This window comes from Schistocerca piceifrons, chromosome 1 (assembly GCF_021461385.2).
Source record: "Schistocerca piceifrons isolate TAMUIC-IGC-003096 chromosome 1, iqSchPice1.1, whole genome shotgun sequence".
NCBI lineage: Eukaryota > Metazoa > Arthropoda > Insecta > Orthoptera > Acrididae > Schistocerca > Schistocerca piceifrons.
The window spans coordinates 486,462,060-486,486,883 of NC_060138.1; positions in this window are offsets into that span (position 1 = coordinate 486,462,060).

A 24,824-nucleotide genomic window follows, 5' to 3' on the forward strand; every position below is an offset into this window, starting at 1 on the left:
TAACACGAAACCTTTATCCAGAAACAGTAAGTGCTCAGTTAAATAGAGAAAGAAAGGGGTTCCCTTTTGTCAATAGTATTTTTAGTTGTATACAGAAATTGGTATAGAATGATTGGTAAGTTTATTAAGTGAGCGCCACCTTTATTGACGCAAAGCCTACAGTTCTCAGAGAAGAAATGTTTAAAACCATGTGTGAAAATATGGAACACAATAAACCGAATACATAACATTTTTACCTAAACGCAGAAGAAACATGCATCCACCATTGCATCGTGACACAGAATAACAATAAAAAAGTGGGTTGTAAGTAGCCTCACAAAGAGCTAGAATTTCTTAGCGAGAAGGAGGTCTTTTTCAATTCCATCAAACGTAATCAAGACCTCCCACAAAAAAGATGGAGGATTTACTAATTCTAACGAAAAGTTGCAGGAATAAATGCAAGATAAAGTACAAAGAATTAAAGGAAGAGCGCAAGAAGTGTTCTGACCCGAGGCATTACGTCTGCCTAAACATAGGCCATGTGGCATTAGAACAGGACGATCTGGGCTTCCAAATAACTTTTAATCATCATTATTTCTCGCATTTTGCTTTATGTTGCATTATTCTAACTTCAAAATACCCTTACCTTGTAATAAATCTTCGTCAAACTAAGTGGTCATAAGTTAAGAAAACAAGAATTTCATAACAGTTAGAAAAGACTGATTCAGAAAATCATAAGTTAATATATTGTCTTGATGAACGTATGACTCGCTGTAAACTGCTTTGAGAAATTCTTTTTGCACAAAAATATGACAGCGTTAATTATACTTTCAACCAAGCTTATTATTTCTCTATCGCACAGTACATGTTGGGCCTTATGAGAGTGCTTATTGTTAAATGTGGCTGTGTGTGTGGTACAGAAAAAAAACTGATACTCAGTGCAGAAACTTCGATATCCTATCATAAATGTCTGTGACTAGCATCAGCATTAGTTTGTCTCTATTCCCTGCAAGAGTACAGCGTCATCATAAGAACGACGTTGATTCAGTGATTCAGATATACTCGATTAACACCGTTCCCTTCATTGATTTCCCGTTTATGGAAGGTGAAAATTACGACTGTAGTTCTTGATAACAGGACGATTAAGAAATGATATGTATTAATATGAAAATGTTAATCCAGATAATTTGTTGTTGCTTATTGTGGAAAGACATTGGCCGTTTTACTAATGTCAGATTCGATGTCAAATGTGTGAGAATTTCTAAAGAATGAAACTGCTGAGGTCATCGGTCCCTAGACTTACACACTACTTAAACTAACGTAAACTAACTTACGCTAAGGACGACACATACCCATGCCCGGGGGAGGACTCGAGCCTCCGACGGGGGGAGCCGCACGAACTGTGACAAGGCGCCCATAGACCGTGCGGCTTCATCGCACGGCTACCCAGCGCGGCTATGTTGTTTAGTTTTTACGTTCATTTGCGTAGAAAATTCTTACAGAAAATTTAAGCGTTTGAGAAAAATATTATAACGCTCCTCATATTACAATTTTTGCAAATAATTCCAGTTCAGTATATCAACAAAACTGCTTTCAGTAATTATGGAAAACTGGAAATTGGTGTCTTGAAATCATTTCTAGATTATAGATCACAGAGTGTGATAATTTAAAATTTAGAGCAGAAGGTACACAATCTCCCCTGAAAGTACCCAAAAATTTGGTTAAGAGTACATAGATGTTGTGATGGCGTCACAGGCAGGCCGCTGCAGAAAGGCATGTGTGGTGAACGTCCTACCAAGAAAGCGCCAACACTACGCGGTGTAGGCTGCTGAGACGACAGCTGTGGCCGTACGAGGCCGCCGAGGTGGAGAAACAGCTCCGGGCGACAGCTGAGCTACCAGCTGCATCCGGTGGCGACGAGTGCAGTGTAGGGAGTCGCGCTACGTCACACCGCGGCCTCCGAACAGGGGAAGATCAACAGCATTGGAGTCCTGCTCCCAGGATCAGCAAGTACTCAGCGGAAAACTACATGCCTCCGCAATGATAGAAAAATGGTTGCACGTCTGGGCGCGTCAGGCAGGCCGCCAAGTGGACAGCTGGTAGAACGTGATCGAGTCCCTTCTAACGGACTCGGCAGGATTGTGGCTCTGTGTCTAACAGCGTCTAATTCCGCAGGGTGGGTCTTGTTGTAGCATAGAAGCTCGTAGACTGCCAAATGAGTAGACGCCGAACCTTCACAGGCCCCTACTTCAGACTTGTCGGCTGCAGAGTAAGACGTCTGCACTGAAAAATCGACAGTATTTATAAAGGACTGACCACGCTCGTTATGCTACCGAACTGGTTTTTCCGCCAGTCTACATAAAAATGGCGCAGCGTGGTCCCGGAGATGTCAGCCTATCCGTACCAGGGCTGTTCCGTTTGTTTTCTGCGTCCGTGTCTTTGGACATACCAGTGAGGCTACAGGATTAGGTAACCAGCCAGCATCTACTACCAAAAGAAAGCCTGCACACGTAATACGTGACTTCACAACACGTACATAGGAAACAGAGGAACTGTCGCACTGCACGCTATTTATCGTAACTGAGGCCGTTTGAGACTGTAATTATTACATAAATTATTTTTCTGTGCTTTGTGTGACTAGACTGGACGATTTGTGTATGTACGATCATCTTTTCAGTTCCAAATGCCGTTTCGTTATTCTGTACCGACCTGTAGAAAAAATTACGCCGAAGACCCAAAAATTACTGCATTGAAATTTCCGTAGGATGAAGGAATGAGGAATAAATGATTATCCAGATTTCATAGGAAGATCTTTACTCCTTATTCAAGTGTGAGTTCTTGTTTTGTTGAGTTCTTAAACGAGGTCAATTTCAACGTAAAGCAGTTTGTTCTATTACTTATTTTACATTGCACCGTTAAATAATTAGCTACAAGTGACTATTACATAAATTAAATTTGACATTAGTAAGGCCATATCCAAAAAGGTATGAATCCCCTGCTTCCATATTTACTAAGAAAAGTTGTTTCTACACGAAAAGACAAATGAATCGAAGATGGACCTCACTTATTTTGCTACGTATATTTAATACAATCCTGATTCATGAGCTGGGTTTCCAGAGTCACTAGACGTTCCCTCCCCACGTTTCATTTTTACTTCTTTCATGTTTTGATGGGCTTGGCTCTTACATTTCATATTTACACTTTCATTTAGATACCATGTTCAACAATTGAACTATAACTTTGTGTTCTGCCTTACGGCGGGTCTTGTCGTGGAGGAAGCCTCGTCAGAGAGGTCCACCACATGAGCATCGAGGGAAGTGATTCCAGTTGCGGTTTCCCGTTGCCTTCCACTAATGATGATGAAATGATTACGAGGACAAGACGACACCCAGCCCCTGAGCGGAGAAAGTCTTCGACCCCTTCGGGAATCGAACCCGCGCCCCTTTGCGTGACAGACCACCGCGCTGACCACTCAGCTATCGGGGCTGACTCAACAATTAAGGCACTTCTGTAAATAGTCTCTCTCTCACGGATCTCTGAAAACTGGCTTTATAATGTCCATAGCAGCATAATATTTATGAATTCCTTAAAATCAGTAAAATTTTTCCATACGCTGCATTGTTATTTTTATGCTTTATTCACTAAACACGTCTGTAGTAAAAATTCGATGCCTGTGTGCGTAGCCATTTCCAAAAAAAAATGTGTTCAGCGTTTCAATTTTCAAAAAGTTTGACAGTGACATCACTCGGCCAGGGATTAAAAAGCACCGTCAACACCGCAATTGGCATATAATTTTTAAAAGCAACTCATTTCGAGGCCTGCAAGTTTCTCTTCAGGTGTTGCATATGTTTACATATTGCTTGAATATTGGTCACAGCAGTCCAAATGAAATACGAAATGTAGGTAAGTACTCGTTTATTCATTATCATTCCGTTAACCCTTCGTTACTGTGCCGTGTTTTTACACACACCAGTTAACATTTTTCTCAGAACAAATTACCTTATTGGTTCATTTCTTCGAGCGTAGGTAGGCTATACATTCACAGCTTAATACACAAAGTTCTTGGAATGAAGTTCGAACGTTACTCAACAGATGACACAAGGCGTTGAACATTATAATGCTTAAATGTTACCTCTAGTTGCTCCTTTTGACCTAGTTAAGACTGAAATTGGGACCAAATGTTGAGTTATTATTATGAAAACTGCAACTTCCCAATAACTGATTTGTAACAAATACGTTATTCCTAGCTCACCCCTAATGTGAAACGCATTTCACTAATGAAGATAACAATGAGTGAAGTTTTTTCGCTTTAAATATTACATCAAAGCAAACTTTAGGATACAGTTAGAACTAGGACAATAGGAGAGGCTTACCGAATTGTGAAAAAAATTGCATCATCATTTGCAATTATTACTTCGTTTTTCACTCTTATGCTTGGTGCAACTTACAAGAAGTTTTTTACGAGACGCGTTCCACTATATGCAAAGCATCTTCTGTGTTCCCTGGAGTGTCTCCTTCTTGTTTGTTTGCATACTTGGAAGTCCATTGCTTTCCCCTGCGTTGTTAGCAATGTGTGAAGTCGAGAAAAACTTTGTTGTACATTTACCTTTCGCGATACCTCCGCTTTTAGAAACTCGGTGCTTCTTTTGTGGTATTAGCGAATTTTTGCACTGTACTTCACATTTTTGTAAATTTTACCAAAGTGTTTTTCATAGAAATCGAACTATAGTTTTAGCTGCTTAACACTCAACACTATTTTTCGACTCCAAGCTCCACTAACAACGAAGGACGAAACAGTGACTTTTAAAACATTCAGACGAGAGGAAGAAACGACAACGATCACATGAGATAATTTATAAACATAAACGAAATGCTTATGGTGCAAACCTTTTTTAAATTGCAGTACACCTGAGATGAGAGGGAACAAACAATGTAAATTTGTAAATAAAAACAGAACGTGCTTGGTGAAAGTCTTCTCTCAAATTGCAGTAATTTAAGGTTGCGAAGAATGATAATAACTGGTAAGTAATATATGCTGAAGACTAAGCAAATAAACATATTATATCATTTTGTATTTAAACCAATTAAAACTAATATGAAATAAGTTACAAATAAAACACTTACGTCGTTTCAAATAGGAAATGTTGCGTTTTCATAGGGTATCAGAGGAATCAAATCGATTTTTTCACGAATTTTAGACGTTCAGATCCCTTTGCGCTGCAACCGGCTCGAGCTACACACTATGTATTCACAGACTAGTGCACTGGGTTTCTCCTTTTAGCAGGTGCTGAGCCAGCTCACAGTGCGCCCGTAATACTGCCAAATCAGCGGATTACCATAGTAAAGTCCTCCTCGGCTGCTACGGATTCATGCGCTTTCCCCTACTTCTCGTGTCACCTAGGAAGCTGACTCAACATCCAGTTAGCTGCACCAGCTACGTTACTTCGCAGCACAACAATGTGTGCCACTCACATTCCAAATATCGATGGAATTGTCGTCGGTAGTAGCAATGATCGAATTTGACTCCTAAAGTGATCATCATAAATGCACTCTTGTTTCTTTGACGAATGGATCTATTTTTCATATCCCATTCCACGGGAAATGAGGACCCGTAGAAAGAATACGTTTATCTTTCACCGCATTTTTTTTCATGCTTTTCCGACTAGAAGCTCTTGTAAGCGCCTGTGAACACTGAATTTTCCTTAGACCTGTATAAATCAAACATTCGTACCATGTCTTTAAAATTCCGATTCAGTAGCGTCAGTTTGATATGACATAAAGCAGCTTCAACTGTGTACTAGATTTTACTATTATAAGAGCAAATTACTATTATTCTTACGATGTAGTCCGATGGGATGATTGTACTATTTCTTAAATCGGTTGCACTGGCTAAGACTTTAGCCGTATAAACGGACGGCCCTTTTGATACGTGGAATAGATCGCTGTTTTTATTTGTATCTGCATAAGGATAACCGAAGTGTCATTACATTAGGATCATATGGAGCACACCTCTGTTGATGAAGAAAACCCTGCAATTTAGGTTTTATCAGGTTTGATTCAGTGTGGAACCAGATGGGCCCAGGCTTATTATATGTAACAGATATAAGCTTTAAATCTGCCTCAATGATAAAAAACATACCAGTAAAAGCAATTTAAAAAATTAGAACCACTTATAATACACGTACTTCCCAATGAACTAATTATCTCAAAGGTTTCGTTCATATTGAGACCAGTATTTACATTTATACCACAGCTGGCTTCATTTTGTACGTCATACCAATCTGCAGCGCCTTCTTTACATATGTGATATATTTACAGAATGTGTTAACATAAAAGGGACTAGGTGTATACATAAGTTGTTTTAATGTTTTAACTTATGTTTACTTAGATTCACATTTAAAACTTCTGCAACTCTACGTATAATAATGTATGCTCGATACTCTATTATAAGCCGTCCTTTTTAAGTGCAGGCTGCTTACCTTTTTGTAATGGTTCTTTTGTCTTTTACCACTGCCGATGGCCACACAACGACCGAAATCTGGATACACAACAACATTATTTGCTACTAATTTCTGTACCCGTTGCTACGTAAATTTAATTTTCAGACTGGATTACTGGAGAAATCTGCCGTGATATGAAAATGTAGAATATGCTACCCGATGTGAAAACTTTTACTTCGTAGCATCTGATTCGTTTCACTAAATTTCAAATGAAGTTGAGGATTCTTCTACACAGTTAGCGCAAGGGAGCTTCAGGCTTCACATAATGAGTGTGTATACAGAACAAGCTCTTTCCTTTGCGTCGTTTGCATGGGACTGGCTGGACGGGGTGGAGGGGAGAGGGTTGCAGAGGTTGCAGGGTCGCCCTGCCCTCCACCGCCGTGACCAACTGCCCGGTCCCGTCATCAACCCTTCTGCCTCTCAATTACAGTCGTAATTGGAGTCGTGTGCAAATTTACATAAACGAGCCTCCCTTCTGAAATGTCTGATGCACTGTCAACATGGGAACAGAGACACCAGGAAACCATATTTCATGTTCGTCCTGCCATGCTTCCGGTACGAAATGCTGCCACACACGAACAAGCAGCATCCGTTGCATATGGTCAGCCATCCTAAAACAGGACATCTCGAGCGTGTACAGTTGAAACGACAATTTCTAAATACACAGTCCTATGTTTTTACTTTACTGAATTAGCTCTAATTTCATACAGAAAACGAAGTAAGAAACCAATATTTTTGTTAACATTTTCGGAGAACCGCTATATTGTAAGCTATGTAAAATTAGTGAAAAACAATCTAAATCGCAAGCATTATTTTATTTATAGTGACCGGCTTCGGCTTCGTCTTAGGCCATCTTCTGAATAGCACTGTGAAGGATAGAAATTGTGCTAGTTACATGAAGAGGTCAATAACTTAAAATAAAGTAATTTATACTTATTAAAATCGAAGAGTCGACATCCATCAGCTGAAGCTGACGGTGTGCAGAACAGCTGATGGACTTCAGTCGCTGAAACTGTTGCAGTTCGATAGGCAGCATTGCGTTGTGTAGGTCTGGTCAGTGCATGTTTTTATTGTACAGCGTCAACGTCAGCCAATGAGAAACGATTTACGTAAATTACATATCATTTGAAGACACAGTTTATCTAAAAGTGAGTAATTATAAAAAGTAGTGCCCATAGGATAGGACAGATCCTTAACGATAATAACTGTAATAAGATTATTCAAAAATAATTACTCCTATATTCTGAAGTACCATCAGCCGAAAATAATTCATTTAACTGGTATCGGCTGTTTAATCCATCAAACGTGTGTATTGAATAAACAAATGGATTTATTTAAAATAATTATCATTAATGCTAATCATACCGTACTTGTCCTGTGTTCTGAATAAACGAAATTTAGTAGAACATTGGCGCACTCTTCTAGCCTGAAATTGTTATCTACGGATACGGTTGCCAAGGAGACATCGTAGTAAGATGGAAAGCAAATATCAAAGATGTATGTCATTGATACCATGTGTTACCATAACTATAGCAGTTGTCAAAGATAATCAGGCTGGCGTCTTCCGAAATGGCGCCAGTACAACGTCTTGTACATGTTGTCAGTTGGTAGTGATTGCTCTGTAGTTGACATGCAGCGGTCTGACCTCTTAGATGAGAAAAGGAAACTGCGGAGGAAGTTAATTCCTCAAAATGACAAACATTCTGTAATCGTCGTACTAAACGAGGAAGATGACAGTCAAGACATACCTACGCGTTACGTAACTACCAGGCGCCTCTGCTTAGCGTAAAAGATGTTCACCAGGAAACTAATTTTAATCAAGCAAAATAACTTTCTGGACTCAGAAACGGATGTAACACAACGGACCATATCCGGGGTGTGAGCTACATCACAAAATGAATCCCTTGATATAATTTACTAATTTTTCTGAAAGTAATTGGCTATTGAATAGCTTCTGAAGTAATTACAACTAAATATTTAGGAAAATACAGATCAAGGCGGAGAAAATGGAAAATGCTAGTGGAAACCCATTTGCCCAAAGTACCAAATTTATGTTATTTGGACTCCAGGTATAAAATTTACACAAATTTAGTGTCATCTGGCTTAGAACAAATACGTAATAATTAGTCACGTGCTCTACAAGCACTAAAATAGTTTGTAAAACGTGCCTTAACACACCCAATTTACAATAGGCCGTAGCCTCTGTCACAATCAGTCTTGTCTGGCAGAACGCCCGGTATGATGACGTAAGGCATTAAACTTTCCATACATGGCAGCTGAAACAGTTGAAAAACTCTCATAAAACATGGGAACAGGTAAAATATACCCAATAGAGACTATAAGAACATGATAAATTAACCAATAGGCTGCTCTCAACAGAGCTTAACAATATCATCATCATCATTTAAGACCAGTTAATGCCTTTCAGCTTTCAGTCTGGAGCACAGTCCCCCGTATAAAATACCTCCATGATCCCCTATTAAGTGCTAACATTGGTGCCTCTTCTGATGTTAAGCCTATTACTTCAAAATCATTCTTAACCGAATCCAGGTACCTTCTCCTTGGTCTACCCCGACTCCTCCTACCCTCTACTGCTGAACCCATGAGTCTCTTGGGTAACCTTGCTTCTCCCATGCGTGTGACATGACACCACCACCTAAGCCTGTTCGCCCTGACTGCTACATCTATAGAGTTCATTCCCAGTTTTTCTTTGATTTCCTCATTGTTCCCATCTACTAGTACCTGCAATCATCCTAGCTACTTTCATATCCGTAGCCTCAACCTTATTGATAAAATAACCTGAATCCACCCAGCTTTCGCTCCCATACAACAAAGTTGGTCGAAAGATTGAACGGTGCACAGATAACTTAGCCTTGTTACTGACTTCCTTCTTGCACAAGAGAGTAGATCGTAGCTAAGCGCTCACTGCATTAGCTTTGCTACACCTCGCTTCCACTTCTTTCACTATGTTGCCATCCCGTGAGAATATGCACCCTAAGTACTTGAAACCGTCCACCTGTTCTACATTTGTTCCTCCTATTTGGCCCTCAATCCGTTTATAACTCTTTCCCACTGACATTACTTTCGTTCTGGAGATGCTAATCTTCATATCATAGTCCTTACATTTCTGATCTGGCTCTGAAATATTACTTTGCAAACTTCCAATCGAATCTGCCGTCAAAACTAAGTCATCCGCATATGCGAGACTGCTTATTTTGCGTTCACGTATCTTAATCTCACCCAGCCAGTCTATTGTTTTGAACATATGAACCATAAATAATATCAACAACAGTGGAGACAGGTTGCAGCCTTATCTTACCCCCGAAACTACTCTGAACCATGAACTCAATTTACCGTCAACTCTAACTGCTGCCTGACTATCTATGTAAAGACCTTTAATTGCTTGCAAAAGTTTGCCTCCTATTCCATAATCTCGTAGAACAGACAATAACGTCCTCCTAGGAACCCGGTGATATGCCTTTTCTAGACCTATAAAGCATAGATACAATTCCCTGTCCCACTCGTAACACTTCTCCATTATTTGCCGTAAGCTGAAGATCTGGTCCTGACAACCTCTTAGAGGGCCTAAACCCGCACTGATTTTCTTCCAATTTGTCCTCAAATAATACTATTACTTAACAATAAACACAATAAAACGTTTCAGAATTCTGAATAAAAATTTATAAATCCACTAAAGCTGATACTTGAAACAAAAGAACTATTAACTTTACAGAGGTTCATTGTGCGAAACTGTAGTCATAGAATGAACTAACTTTAGGTTAAGTACCATATTAAAAGCACTTACAGTACGTCCACATCTGCATCAACACACATACTCCGGAATCCACCATACGATGCGTGGCGGAGGGTACCTCGTACCACAACTAGCATCTTCCCTCCCTGTTCCACTGCCAAACAGAACGAGGGAAAAATGACTGCCTATATGCCTCTGTACGAGCCCTAATCTCTCTTGTCTTATCTTTGTGGCCTTTTCGCGAAATATAAGTTGGCGTCAGTAAAATTGTACTGCTGTCAGCCTCAAACGCTGGTTCTCTAAATTTCCTCAGTAGCGATTCACGAAAAGAACGCCTCCTTTCCTCCAGAGACACCCACCCGAGTTCCTGAAGCATTTCCGTAACACTCGCGGGATGATCAAACCTACCAGTAACAAATCTAGCAGCCCGCCTCTGAATTGCTTCTATTTCCTCCCTCAATCCGACCTTATAGGGATCCCAAATGCTCGAGCAGTACTCAAGAATAGGTCGTATTAATGTTTTATAAGTGGTCTCCTTTACAGATGAACCACGTCTTCCCAAAATTCTACCAATGAACCGAAGACGACTATCCGCCTTCCCCACAACTGCCATTGCATGCTTATCCCACTTCATATTGCTCTGCAATGTTACGCCCAAATATTTAATCGACGTGCCTGTGTCAAGCTCTACACTACTAATGGAGTATTCAAACATTTGCGTGGGGGCTTAATTAAAAAAAATATACTATAAAAGTAATTTTATTAGCTATCTGTCCGGTTACGAAGTCTCGTAACCGGTTGGCCTGACTAGTATTAGTACGCAATCTGACTGCATAAAATAACAATAAAGAATAAAAGGAAATTTCCGTTGACAGAATTGATTAATTAAGTCCCGTGCAACTATAAAAGCTACGAAACAACAAAGCACAAGTGTAGCTGTTCTGTATGTGGTAGTGTGGTTCAACGTACATGTATCTGGCACCGTTCTTCCTCAATACGACAAGAAATTTTAAACACCATTTACAATGAACTAATTGAAAAACCGAAAATACTATAATTGCACATAGAAACCAGAATTACAAGTCTAATACCTGAACACGAGCCAGATGCTTTGTTGAATGAACCGGTGACCAAGAGGCATTGTTATTAAGGAGATTTAAAATAAAAAAAATTTTGTTACCTCCATATATATTGACGAAAAATACACTGTGATCATTGCAACATCTTCCATACATACATCACACCAACCGAACAGCATCTACTCTCTCGCCCAGCAGAACAATAACGGCACACGACAAGGTCTCAACTAGTACTGCTCTCAAAATCCTCTTAACAAGCACCGCCACGGCAACCTCTGAACTACCACTGCTCTCGACATTCTCTGAACAACTACTGCGCCAGTGGAGGTGGCAGAATAATACTCTTTGGCGCAATCTCTGGCGCTGTGACTCAGTGTAGCCACCTTTCACATTACGGGATTCTTTTTCCTATTCATCTGCCTTAATTTACATTTATCTATATTTAGAGTTAGCTGCAATTCTTTACACCAATCACAAATCCTGTCCAAGTCATCTTGTATCCTCCTACAGTCACTCAACGACGACACATTCCCGTACACCACAGCATCATCAGCAAACAGCCGCACATTGCTATCCACCCTGTCCAAAAGATCATTTATGTAGATACAAAACAACAGAACGACCTACCACACTTCCCTGGAGCACTCTAGATGATACCCTCACCTCCGATGAATACTCACCATCGAGGACAACGTACTGGGGTATATTACTTAAGAAGTCTTCGAGCCACTCACATATTTGAGAACCAATCCCATATGCTGGTACATATGTTAGGAGTCTGCTGCAGTGGGGCACCGAGTCAAACGCTTTCCGGAAGTCAAGGAATATGGCATCCGTCTGGCACCTTTCATCCGTGGTTCGTAAGATATCATGTGAAAAAAAGGCGAGTAGCGTTTCACAGGAGCGATTCTTTCTAAAGCCGTACTGATGCATGGACAGCAACTTCTCTGTCTCAAGGAAATTCATTATATTCGAACGGAGAATATGTTCGAGAACCCTGCAACAAACCGATGTTAAGGATATTGGTTTGTAACTTTGAGGATCCGTCCTTCTACCCTTCTTATATACAGGCGTCACCTGCGCTTTTCTCCAGTCGCTCGGGACTATACGTTGGGCAAAAGATTCGCGATAAATGCAAGCTATGTTAGGAGCCGATGCAGTAGAGTACTCTCTGTAAAACCGAATTGGAGTCCCATCAGGATCTGGCGATGTATTTATATTCAACCCATTGAGCTGCTGCACAACCCCAGGGATGTCTATCACTATGTCCTCCATACGGGAATCTGTACGAGACTCAAACGGCGGTATGTTTGTAGTAGTTAGTAGGCAATGGCCTTTCCGCAGAGGTCACACTGTTTCACGTCAGATCACCAATGTTAAGCACCGTCGAGCTTGGCTAGCACTTGGGTGGGTGCGCCTTTGGGTCTGCCGAGCGCTGCTCGCAAGCGCGGCTGGTCGTGGAGGCCGAGCGGTTCTAGGCGCTCAGTCCGGAATCACGCGACTGCTACGGTCGCAGGTTTGAATCCTGCCTCGGGCATGGATGTGTGTGATGACCTTAGGTTAGTTAGGTTTACGTAGTTCTAAGTTATAGGGGACTGATGACCTCAGATGTTAAGTCCCATAGTGCTCAGAGCCATTCGAAGCCGTTTGGCAAGCAGTGTGCACTCAACCCTCGCAAGGCCAATTGAGGAGTACCTTGACTGTGAAGTAGTGGCTGACATTGGACGGGGGAGCGGTATGCTGGTCACATGACACTCCATATCCGCAACCGAGCGACTGCTACGGTCGCAGGTTCGAATCCTGCCTCGGGCATGGATGTGTGTGATGTCCTTAGGTTAGTTAGATTTAAGTAGTTCTAAGTTCTAGGGGACTGATGACCACAGCTGTTAAGTCCCATAGTGCTCAGAGCCATTTGAACCATATCCGCATCCAGTGACACCTATGGGCTGAGGATGACATGGCTGTCCGTCTGTACGGTTGTGCCTCTAAGAACTGTTCAAACGGAGTTGCTTTTATTGTAATTAATTCTCGAACCGAAAACACGATCAGAACAGTCCATGACGTAGTGTGCACGTATGTCGTTGACCCTGCTTATACAGTGTGTAAGAAGTATAGCTGCAGATGTGTACACTGGGACTGGGGACAGTGTACTGAACAACATTACATCAGTATTTAATCGTTTCCAGATTAATAATAATTGTTATTAGAGGTAGTATGTTTTTAGGTCGGTTAGCACTTCCAAGTACATGTGGCAAGAGAAAGCCACTAATACTTCTTTTCTTCTGGGCAGCCGGTCAAATGTTGAAATGTGGATGCGTCGATGCAAAATGGCCAGTCTATACGGACAGGCGTACTCCACTTGGTGATGGAATTACGCGCGTCCAGATTACGTCGGGTCGTAACGTCTGTGACGGTGTTCGTAACAAGAATATTAGACGAAGAAAAAAAACAATCAGTTCACTGAAGTTTGTACATATTAAGGCACAACACATAAAAATATCTGCATTTATATCTGTTATATTCCGTACACAGAAACACTTCTCAGATTCACTGGCAGTAGACAATTACAGAGCTCCACGGTTATAATACTCCTCATGTAATCGCTACAAAAGCAGTCAAAATTTAAGGCTTAAATATTTTTACATATTTGCAAGGAAGCTACAACCATTATAATGGAAAGCACTGCAACGACACGAAAAAAGCAAATAAGCTTGGTAAGACTGATGAAACGAAATGTCGTGTGACGAGGGCCTTCCGTCGGGTAGACCGTTCGCTTGGTGCAAGTCTTCCGATTTGACGCCACTTCGGCGACTTGCGCGTCGATGGGGATGAAATGATGATGATTAAGACAACACAAAACCCAGTCCCTGAGCGCAGAAAATCTCCGACCCAGCCGGGAATCGAACCCGGGCACTTTGGATTGACAGTGTGTCGCGCTGACCACTCAGCTACCGGTGGCGGACAGGTAAGACTGATAAGAAAAAGTTAGTTAAGATTCAAAATGATTCAAATGGCTCTGAGCACTATGGGACTTAACATCTAAGGTCATCAGCCCCCTAGAACTCAGAACTACTTAAACCAAACTAACCTAAGGACATCACACACAACCATGCCAGAGGCAGGATTCGAACCTGCGACCGTAGCATTCGCGCGGTTCCGAACTGAAGCGCCTAGAACCGCTCGGCAGCCGCGGCCGGCATTTAGTTAAGATCAAACTGGAAACAACCATCCAATGAAACACTTAAATAACTCTGCTGTAGTAGTGAGGAAAACTGAAAGAATTTTGTTCTAAAGTGTTTCTCACTGGATTAAATTTTCTTCCGTGTTCTCCACGCTGTGAAGTGAGTGCAGTAGACAAATGTTTGCAGTTTACTTGCAGCTGCAGTCAGTCTGCCGATGGCCTGATTCTTCAGGCAACGTTAAGTTCAGGCCGATATCCCCCCAGATGCAGCATATCAGGTGCACCTCCTCCAAAGAGCCTGGACGTGGAAGCGTGAACCCTGTGTGTCTCAAGTTGGCACAAGGCAGAAAAAAGGATCAGTTTTCACATACAAAAAGAAAAATATTGCTATCTCTCCATCGAAGCTCTTGAATCACGGTTGGCAACAGCTGTGCCGGTAGCAAGACTTTAAGCCAATAAGCGAGGAACATACTCTGAGATTTATTTGACATGCGCCTCCACACTGAGGTGACAAAAGTCATGGCATCGCGACATGCACATACACAGATTGCGATAGTATCGCGTACACAAGGTGTAAAAGATTAGTGCATTGGCTCTCATTTGACCTCAGGTGAGGTAAAAAAGTGTCCGGCGTGCTTATGGTCGCACGACGGAAGTTAACAGACTTCGAAAGAGCAATTGTAGTTGGAACTAGACGCATGAACATTCCATTTCGGAAATCGTTAGGGAGCTCAATATTCCGAGATCCACAGCGTCAGGAGTGTTCAGAGGATACCAATTTAAGGCATTAACTCCCAACACGGACAATGCAGGGGCCGATGGCCTTCACTTAACTAACGAGAGGAGCTTCTTTTGCAAAGGGCTGTCAGGGCTAACAGACAAGCAAAACCGCGTGCAGTAACCGTGGAAATCAATGTAGGTCGTACGACGAACGTATCCGTTAGAACAATGTTAGAATGTAGCGTTTATGGGCTATGTCAGCAGGTGACCAAGGCTGGTCTTTGCTAACAGTACGACATCGCCTGCAACGCCTCTCCTGGGCTCGTGACCATAATGGTTGGGCTCTATACGAGAGCAAAACTATGGTCTGATCAGTTGAGTCCACACATCGGTTGGTAAGAGTTGATTGTTGGGTTCTAGTGTGGCGCATACCGCATGAAGCCATGGACCCAAGGGCTCAACAGAATACTGCCCAAGCTGCTGGTGGCTGCATAGCGGCGTGGGCTGTTTACATGGAATGGACTGGGTCTTCTGGTCTGAATGAACTGATCATTAACTGGAAATGGTTATGCTTGCACCACTTCACCACTATCAAAGTGAAGTCCGAGAAGGTATTCTTCAAGTATTGCTAACATCGGATGAGGTCAAGTCTGGAGTGTATGGAGAATGCACCCAAGGCGCTGAATTTTTGTTGCAGATGTCGCAGGACCCCGCTGCGATCATCCGTTGTCATGCTGAGGAAGAGGGTGCTCTACGTGTGGGTGAACTCTTAGAATTCGAAACTAGAGGACAGCGTGCTCTTTCTCACCCCCAAACGTGGTTACGTTACACACTGCCATGATACTCTCTACAATCCAGCGCCCTAAAGCGTCAGAGGTTTGTAAATATTTAGACATGAAGAACAAAGGTGCAGAATGTTTACTAACCACTTTTTTTTATTTAAAGGCTTTAACAGTTTTTACATTCCAATTCGGAGGCATTACTTGTCAATACACTCTCGTGTTTGTCCTACGACCTTCCTTGGAAACAGGAATGACCAGCACTTTTTTCCAGATAGCTTCGTTGCAGCACATACCTAGGATAAACTACTACTAGAAGGCCAGGAAGTTATACTAATTTCTGTAAAATCTGATCTTGTCCAGGTGCCTTTTCCACTACCAAGCAATTATAATCTTTTCTCTATTCATCAATTTATTACCTCAGTGACTCACATTTCGGCGTTAGCTCGATAGTTGAAATGAGGAGCTATATTACGGTTTTCCGCGGTGATATACTTTCAGGAGATCGCATTCAGTATTTTAGCCTTTATCATGTTTCGTTTCGCTGACAGCGTGGTTACTAAACGACAGAATAGATGATTTAGATTCGACTACGGTCTTTAATTCAGACTATAAATTTTTATATGTTTTTTCAGATGAGTTTGTAAAATTTTACTTACTAATCACTGAATGCTTCTCTAATTGCTCTTCTTACGCTGAATTTCGCTTCACTCAACTTTTGTGTGTCAGCTAGGCTTTATGTAAGTCCTATTGGTTGATTATTTTGAATTATTTTCCCGTGTGTGCTCCACAGCGTGGACTACTCAGACAATGTCTGTGGCGCTCTACCAATACAGATCCTAACGTAGGCGGTCCACAGATGCATCCGACTACCATGTTTGACCCACCATCGGCGCTTAACTTCACCCACATTACTTTCCAATTGGAACCCTCACTAGATATTGTCGAAGTTCTTGCGACAAGTAAATACGCAACTAACATCGGCGTATAGTCTATCGTCGCACAGGAAAGGTGTAAACGATAACTTTATATAACTTACCACAGTGATGTAGGAAACTCCGACGAACAATCTGATACAGGACCATTGAGGTCTATCAAACCGGGAAACAGCCTCGAATTCGTGTACAAAATCCGCGTAAGTTACGGCGCATGCGCTCCGCACGAGATTTCAACATCTTCACGCTCTCTAACGCCACTGGCTATTGTGAACATTGTTACGACTATTAATTTAAACTTTCCCGTAAGGTTAGTGACAGAAACGACTTTTGCAAACCGTCTATGTAATTGTTGATTTTATGCTGTTACAGTTTACAATATTTTGAGGTAAATTTTACACTCGCAATAATTTAACGTTTTGTTAGTACAAGAAGAAATGGTTGTTAATGTTCAAGGACGATTTAAGCAAAACTTCGTGCGGCGCGCAACCGCTGTAGCCGAGTTATGCCAATCTGAAGCAGCTTCTCGGCTTGATTGGCCGTAAGACGTGTCCTACATAAATTTCCTCGTTCACTTACACCCTAATTATCGTGTACACCCCTTATATTCCGGTCTGAATTTGCGATTTCGTTGTTCTTCGTTTTCGATTTCAACCAGCTATTCGCTTTTTATTGCTAATATCCGGACATGTTTGGTTTTAAAAAGCGCTGCTAGTTTTAATGCTCCTGCGAACATAATATTAACATTTTCTGTTTCCGATCTGCGAGGTCGGATGTTCTTTGACACTAATAATGCCGGTTTTCCTTTAATAGCTGCAGAAAACTGATCACTGATCACAAGCAGGAGTTCCTGCAACCCAAAAATATATTGCATGTGGCACACCTCATGTACTCTTCTGCCTGAGTAGCCACTTCTTTCTTTGTAATATACGCCTCTAGTATTGGAAACAGAAATTCGCGTCCTACCTCATCACTAAAATCTTCTGAATCTCTTATTGCGACAGCCAGTCTGATCTAAACATAAGGATCACGACATTGTAGGTACGATGTTGCAGTTAGTGAGCTTATAGTCCTCGCGTAGTTCAGCCAATCGCCTAAAGTAACCTAAAATAGCCTTAGAACACAAGCGTCAGGCTGCGATTGTGCCAATAAGATCACTATCTACCGTCCGCTGCATCCAGTGTGTTTCACAGTCACCGCCAGAGCTTCTTCCGCAGTGTTGGTCGATTTCGGAGAGAGCACCAAGAAGCGAGGTACATGGCACCATAATCGTCCGCTCATCAAACAAATGAGGCACCCCGTGCCGGACCCGACGTTTTATCGACACCGGATAGCATCTCTTACCTGTTGCGAAGGCATAAGGGGGCATCCTTGCCTCTGCTTCCCACTTTCGCCAGTCTCTCAGACACCAATCACTCGCTGAAACCAGACCGGTCAGGTGTTGCGCGTCGAAAGACACAATGCCGTTGGGTTTGATCAAGGGTTCAAAGAAAACTAAAGGTGAGGCTGTTTTCACCACTGATGCCCAATTGTCGTGCACTACCTTGTATGAAATGGCTATTGGTAGATAATAGCTAAGAGTCTGGTGGTGGTGCTGAGTGCGACTTCCTGTTTATGTACACTCAGAACATTACTGGTTCTATAAAGCTTCCCTGGAGCACCTTCACGTTACTGTCAGTTGTACAGACATCGTTTGTGTAACGTACTGGCTCCTATTAGTGCAATGTTCGTGGAACCAATAGCATACCTACGAGGATATTGAGTATTATGTTACCTTGATTATTAATTGCTGATGTCGTAGTAGGGTTGCGCTCTATCAGAACTGCAGTTTTGTCGTTTTCGTGCATTACTTAAATAACGTAGTAAATGGTAGGATTACCGTCAGAATTGGTAGGATTGGAAGCGAAAGAAACACAAGTGAATGTGAAAGAGAGACACTGGGAACCGCCGACTTCCGTTTTTCTGTTTGTTTGGTTTTTTGTTTTGCTCTTAATTGGGACCCTACACAATTCAGTGTTGGTCCATTGTTACATTATATCCTCACAGAATACAAATTGCTTTTTGTAAGTAATAAAAATTAGTTGATTGCATAGCTTTTGCACATTTTTGTAACCGAATCCATTAATACTGGTGCAAGTATAGTTTATTTTTGTTTTGTACTCAATAGAACGTTCTTCGTCGTCATCAAAGACAAAAGTGGCCTGTTATTACTGATAAACTCGAAACTCGTATGTGAATAACAGAAACATCTTTTATATATGTTCGATGAACTAATGAAACGATGACTGCTTGATTGCTTTGTGTGTGTATTTCTTATTTTAGCTTTTTGTCGATGAAATTGCATTTCCTAGAGCTATATCATAGATCTGTATTGTTTTTTTTTATCTTTACTACAACACCCCTTTTGTTTCACTTTACAAATCACCAGTCTTCGAATAAAAATAGAAATAAATACTGACAATTTCAATTTTCTTGTAAGTACTCTAGTACTTTTAAGTAACAAATAGCAGGATTACTATGTAAAACAAAAATGTTCCCTAGGTTACCTGCCTCTTTATACATCCTCATTCAGTTTCTAGATGATTTCCCTCTTCCGGTTTTTACTGGAATCTAGTAAGACACTGATCTTATACGCGAAGAAAGCGATCACTATGAGGTGACGTCAATGGGCATGTAACGCACCTAACGTAAGGGTACTGTAGGTACGACGTTCACCGACCAAAGCTAGTATACAGACTAACGTGGTCTACATAAACTTAAGATAGTATACGGTGGCCTACGGCAGTTCTGTAACTGTATAGTGTCGAACGATGCTCAAAAAAATGCAAATGGCTCTAAGCACTGTACGACTTAACATCTGAGCTCATCAGTCCCCTAGACTTAGAACCACTTAAACCTAACTAACCTAAGGACATCACATACATCCATGTCCGAGGCAGGATTCGAACCTGCGACCGTAGCAGCAGCGCGGTTCCTGACTGAAGCACCTAGAACAGCTCGGTCACAGCAGCCGGCTACCGACGCTCCCTGAACGCGTTTGGGACAAGATGAAATAACGGTGTATTACAGCTTACAGCCACAAATGTAGATCATTTCTGGCAGTGTATTTTAAGATTACAATCCGTCCTGAAAGTTCAATACACGGTTAGAGGACTGCACGTAACTACAGGAACCTATCAACGTACTGCATATGTTGCCCCAGATAGTACGTTCATGCTGCACGACACTGTACTACGATAGTGTGCAGTACCAAGTCTAAGAATACAATATATCTAAGGTTTCTGTAGAAGTAATCCTAACAATCGAAGAACTTTATTCATATGAGACCATTGTTTCTGAGTATCAACACATCTCTTGTGTATTCTCTCTAGTTATTTGCGTCTTATTTAAGGAAACTACAACAAGCTGTCAAGACGAGATAAGGACATCCGTTTGCTTCAAAATGAGATGCAAGTACAGTCATGACAGGCGTAGAGAAATACAATCTATTCAGTTATTATGGTGAGGAGCTATGGTGTAGGGATACGGCAGAGCAATTCTCCGGAGCCCACGAGTTTATGGCGCCCGTCATCCCGGGCTTTGAGCCTCGCTTACCCGCTGCCGTAAAACTTCATAACGCCTGCTGCATATTTCAGCTGGTGCCCGCCTTTGTTTGGAAGTTACTGGGCCACAGGGAGGCGTGCGTATCCGCGAATTCAATAAAAGCTGGTTTTTCCTAACTGGGAAACTCTTTGAGCCACCTGGGTGTTTTCGAAAGTCTTAAGTAACTTAAAACCAGTTGTCTCAGTGTGCAATCTCGTTCGGATCCTATTAACAACCACGTGTTCCCGAATGACCGACATGGACTCGTAAGATTATAACCGTCCTGTCTTAGAATTTCCATTCTTGATAAAAACATTACTTGGTCGCCTGATTTAGTTTCTATGGGCAGAGGAAGAGAGTAAGGCGAATGCATGCACACGGTAGATTAATTTCTAATCGCTGTGAATATATATGGTAACAAGACAAATGTCTAGCTGCAAGTTAAAAAAAGTATTAGCATCTCATAAGAAAATCGCAATCAGTGGTTTACATCGCCAAATATCAATATCCATCAACGATGGGCTGTCACAAATTGCAAGCTTATCTACACCAGAATGCCCTAGTACCCACTACGTCATGACGTTCACTAATAATTGTCCAAGGAATAGAAAAGCAACTGGAATAACTCAACAGAGGATAGTCCACTGGACCTAACGGGATACCAATTCGATTCTACACAGAGTACGCCAAAGAACTTGCCCCCCATCTAACAGCCGTGTACCGCAAGTCTCTAGAGGAATGGAAAGTTCGAAATGATTGGAAAAGAGCACAGGTAGTCCCAGACTTCAAGAAGGGTCGTCGAGCAGATGCGCAAAACTATAGGCCTATATTTCAGAACATGATTTTCGCTCGCGTATCATGTCATTTCCGGAAACCCAGAATCTACTCTGTAGGAATCAACATGAATTCCGGAAACAGCGATCGTGTGAGACCCAACTCGCTTTATTTGTTCAGGAGACCAAGAAAATATTAGATACAGGATCCCAGGTAGATGCTATTTTCCTTGTCTTCCTGAAGGCGTTCGATACAGTTCCACACTGTCGCCTGATAAACAAAGTAAGAGCCTACGGAATATCAGACCAGCTGTGTGGCTGGATTGAAGAGTTTTTAGCAAACAGAACACAGCATGTTGTTATCAATGGAGAGACGTCTACAGACGTTAAAGTAACCTCTGGCGTGCCACAGAGGAGTGTTATGGGACCATTGCTTTTCACAATATATGTAAATGACATAGTAGGAAGTTCCAAGCGGCTTTTCGCAGACGATGCTGTAGCATACCGAGAAGACGCAGCATTAGAAAATTGTAGCGAAATGCAGGAAGATCTGCAGCGGATAGGCACTTGGTGCAGGGAGTGGCAACTGACCCTTAACATAGACAAATGTATTGTATTGCGAATACATAGAAAGAAGGATCCTTTATTGTATGATTATATGATAGCGGAACAAACACTGGTAGCAGTTACTTCTGTAAAATATCTGGGAGTATGCGTGCGGACCGATTTGAAGTGGAATGATCATATAAAATTAATTGTTGGTAAGGCGGGTACCAGGTTGAGATTCATTGGGAGAGTCCTTAGAAAATGTAGTCCGTCAACAAAGGAGGTGGCTTACAAAACACTTGTTCGACCTATACTTGAGTATTGCTCATCAGTGTGGGATCCGTACCAGATCGGGTTGACGGAGGAGATAGAGAAGATCCAAAGAAGAGTGGCGCGTTTCGTCATAGGGTTATTTGGTAAGCGTGATAGCGTTACGGAGATGTTTAGCAAACTCACGTGGCAGACTCTGCAAGAGAGGCGTTCTGCATCGCGGTGTAGCTTGCTGTCCAGGTTTCGAGATGGTGCGTTTCTGGATGAGGTATCGAATATATTGCTTCCCCCTACTTATACCTTCCGAGGAGATCACGAATGTAAAATTAGAGAGATTCGAGAACGCACGGAGGCTTTCCGGCAGCCGTTCTTCCCGCGAGCCATACGCGACTGGAACAGAAAAGGGAGGTAACGACAGTGGCACGTAAGGTGCCCTCCGCCACACACCGTTGGGTGGCGTGCGGAGTATAAATGTAGATGTAGATGTAGAAATGATGTCGGGTTCGCACTCAACACAAATTTGAGGTGTTCTAGAACGTGAAATCAATAAGCAACGGTGTTAAAGTACAAGTTACACCTTTTAAAGCAACAACGGGAGAGAGGTTGCACTAAAACTGTACGTCAGATTATCACCGCTTACTCTCTGTGCACTGTTAAGGGTAAAATATTGTGTCGCCGTAGCAGTACGGCGTACCGCTGCCCAGGATTTGAATCCAGATCGTGAAACATGATGACGCTGTTTCGTCACCCATGACGGCACACCAGCGACTCACCATGTCCCTTGGACGCTCACACTTTCACATCCTACTCATACCTCGTGCAAAAAAGCTTTTGTGATTGTGCACCTCATTAAAATTACACGCTTCATATATTTTCTATATATTATGTTTAAACGTATTAATGCGATGTATCGTTCGACAGCACTGGTGGGTACTGTAATGCCTGAAAATATATCTTTAAACTGTATACTGGTGAGCAGAACTTGAGGACAAAAGTAAGTTTTGAGAGATGTGTCATTGACAAGTAATGTAGCTCAGTGAAACCTGGAACTGACAGAGTACGTTACGGTATAGTATAGTATAGAGGTAATCCAAAGAAATATGCAATGAGATGAACAGAAATGACTTATTCAAAGTCACTGCCATTCAAGATTAGCCCATGGACATTACAAAAGGCTGGACATGGTTCTTACTAGCGTCTGTGATCACCATGAATGGCACTACATGCTCTTCAACATTCTCCTGTGTGGCCAAAACGTCGAAAAGAAGTTCTTGTTGTGGGGCACTCCACCGGCCGAGCAGTTCTAGGCGCTTCGGTCTGGAACCGCCAGACCGCTACGGTCGCAGGTTCGAATCCTGCCTCGGGCGTGGATGTGCGTGATGTTCTTAGGCTAGTTAGGCTTAAGTGGTTCTAAGTCTGGGAACTGATGACCTCGGAGGTTGAGTCCCATAGTGCTTAGAGCCATTTGAACCATTTTGTGGGGCACTCCATTCCTCCATCAGTGCGGTAGGCAACTGTCAGGTGGTCGCTGGTGCATGTGGACGTGCAACAGTAAGCCTCGCCAACGAATTCCACACGTGCTCTAGAGGATTTATGCCGGGGTGATGAGGAGGGCAGCCAATTCGCCGATTATCCTCTCTTTCCAAGAACTGCTCCACATGCGTTCTTCGATGCGGTCTCGCATAAAAATGAAATCATCGCCGAACGCACCTCTCAAAAGACACACATGGAGAAGGAATATAAACGTCACAATAACGTTGACTGGTGAGGGCACCGTGTTCAAAGATACAGAAGTCTGTACGCTCATGCACTTCACGTCTCTCAGTAACATAACAACTGGACCACCATAACTGCAGTGTTAGACAATATAGCACGTACCCCATATGATGATAAGTAGTAACACATAATGCATAATGCCGGTCATGACCGTTTTGGATAATTAAACTCTTTAGCAAATACCAGAGTTTGTCGCGTCAAGTAACAGTCGAACAAGTATTCTGTAAGCCAGTTCCTTCGAGAAAGGATGACACTTCCTTAAAACTGCTCCATTGAGTCTGTGCTTGGCATTAACGTATCCGATTTTACTTTCCTGCAGTCATTTCAAGTCAATAGGGGTAGTTACTTCCAGATATTTTGCACTAGTTGTAGTGTAACGACGCAAGTTTTGTATAAAGGATTTTCTTTTGACATATGACCATGTGCAGACTTCGTCACTTACGTCAGTTACAACACACTTCAAAATTATTTAAATTCTTTTTAAATAGTCTCTCATTGGTTCTGGAACGAAACTGTAAAACATCATTCGAGTCGTATGCGCAGAATCACGTCACTCAGTCCAATTTGTTTGTGCAATTATTTTTTTTTTAATTTAGATGTCGTTTTGTTTCTTCTCAGAAATTATATTAATGCAAGTCATCTGATTTAACAAATATTAGCACCACATTGAATAAACTTTCCAGATTCAAACTCGGGATGAACGTTGTCACAATTAATAATCTTGTCAAATAAATTAGTAATTCATGAACATAATTCTTCATAAATAAATTCTCGGAACACATATTCAAACTTTGGTAGCATCAACTAGTTTATTGTCTTCCTACATATAGACGTGAACCTGAGCCTTGACAAGATGAGACTGACCACTTACAACATAATTAAACTTTCTATGACATCATTGTTGTAGAAACATTACAAATTCTAATTTTTCCAGTTTTTAGAAGCACGAC